At 41.8% G+C, this 2,064-nt stretch overlaps 1 non-coding gene across 1 annotated transcript; it reads right to left on the reverse strand.

Moving 5' to 3' along the window:
- Positions 1–1,469: 1,469 nt before the first annotated feature.
- Positions 1,470–1,541, reverse strand: TRNAC-GCA. The gene has a single exon. It is a non-coding gene; the product is annotated as a tRNA-Cys (tRNA).
- Between the last annotated feature and the right edge of the window lie 523 nt (positions 1,542–2,064).

Here is a 2,064-nt window from a genome sequence, read left to right on the forward strand (position 1 = left end):
AACAAATTACCATTAGGCAGGCGATACACCCATCTATCTGTTCCTGTTTACCCATCGCCTCAACCCCATCTACGCATCGATGCTACCCATCTACAAGGCTATTAACTATTGATAGGCCGTTGTATTATTTCTTTTCAAAGCTGTAAGTATAAAGGAATCTAGTTTCTGCTTTACCTTTTAAAAAGCACCTAGTTTATATAGGGTTAAAGTTAACTTCCTTTATCAAAAGTGTGAACAACACCCAAAGTGCTACTGCACAAAGTGAGTTTATAACAGTGTATTATCATAAATATATCTCTTAAAAAACTGTAATATTTTGTAACTTTGTAATCTCAAACTGTTTGAACATTTTTACATTTACTTATTGTTTCATTGATTTTAATAAAAGGTCTTGATGACTATTTCTGTCTCAGTGTAAGTTCCTGTCATATACCCCAAAGCTCCTTTTATAGACTCTGTAAAGCCTAATTCAGAACAAACTTTATCTTCTAATCATACACATTGGCAAGCCATACCCATATTATTAATATCCATTAATTATTATTAATATTACTAATTAATTTAAAAATAATTATCAAATTAAATTAAGTGGATAAATTCCACCGACCCTACTAACCCACCCCAAATCAGGCTACAACCTGGGGCTTGGCAGCTTAGAACTTTTGAGGGCTTTTCTCTGCCTTTTTGGTCCCCGCTGCACTCAGTACATTCTAGACATGGGCATGGTGACCTTCCTGAGGATCTTGACAGCTTTAGCCAGCTTGTTGGTGGCTATTTTCCTGCTCACAGCCACTGTCTTCTTCTCATGCCTTGTCCTGGGGGCCCAGCTGCTGGTTGAATGGGAAGGAGCCAAAGTGCTGGTGACTTTAGCCCGCCCCAAGTGGCCTTTGCTCGTCAGACTCCTGAACCCCAACTGGATGTGGTTCTTGTTCTTCTGCACAGCACAGCCCTGGAGAGGAGGGATCTGCAAATGTACATTCATATGATCCCTTTTTTTAATTGACGAAAACATAAACTAGACACTTAGAGGATTGGAACTGATTTCAGCTGATGGGCAGGTTTGCTAGGTTTTTATGCATTTGGACAGTGAAATGTTGAGTGTTTACATTAATTTCAAGCATCCCCGTATAGTGGAGCTCCTGAACATAATGGAGAATAGTATCAGAGGGGTAGCCGTGTTAGTCTGGATCTGTAAAAGCAGCAAAGACTCCTGTGGCACCTTATAGACTATCAGACATTTTGGAGCATGAGCTTTCGTGGGTGAATCCCCACTTCGTCGGATGCAAGTAGTAATCCTGGAAATTTCCACTACTTGCATCTGACGAAGTGGGTATTCACCCACGAAAGCTCATGCTCCAAAACGTCTGTTAGTCTATAAGGTGCCACAGGATTCTTTGCTATAATGGAGAATGGAAATCAAAATGTTTTCCCTTTTTTTAAAAAAATAAAAGGATAAGGAGAGGCTTATTAGAGGGCACTTGGATTTGAAGCAAGGACCACTTGATCTGCAGTCAAACACTCTACCACTGAGCTATACCCCCATGAGAGCAGATGCTTTCCCCATTGTAGCTGAAGCACATCAGTGATTCCAATAGCAGGGGCAGGTTCTCTCTGGGGCACAGAGATTTTTCGGGGAGTTGGTGGCTCCTTTCTTTCCTCACCCTGGAGTAAATGCAGCTTTTTATTCCATGGTACATGTTTTATGGACTAACAACAGCAGCTTGAAGAAAGAGGAGAGTGAATATCTCACTCTCAGGGCTGAAGATGGCCATGTCCCCTCTGTCTGACCGTTGCCATTGCAGGAGAGAAGGTTTCAATGGAATTGAATGCCCTGGCTCAGACTAGAGAGACAGAAAGGTTTTTGCTGTTCATTGAACAGCAAAGGAAATTGTGTCTGTATGTGAAACTGAGGAGGGACATGAAATGCCCACAGGGTGGCGCAATGCCCTAAGCTAAGGCAGGAGGGTGAAGGAATGGGGCTGAGGAATGACTGAAGTGGACTCACCTGGGATTGAAATGATATTTGTTTGTACCGGGCAGTGAGAAATGTGACATTAATTCAGA

This window comes from Mauremys mutica, unplaced genomic scaffold (genome assembly GCF_020497125.1).
Source record: "Mauremys mutica isolate MM-2020 ecotype Southern unplaced genomic scaffold, ASM2049712v1 000259F_np12_subseq_898772:1106484_obj, whole genome shotgun sequence".
In the NCBI taxonomy this organism is placed as follows: Eukaryota; Metazoa; Chordata; order Testudines; family Geoemydidae; genus Mauremys; species Mauremys mutica.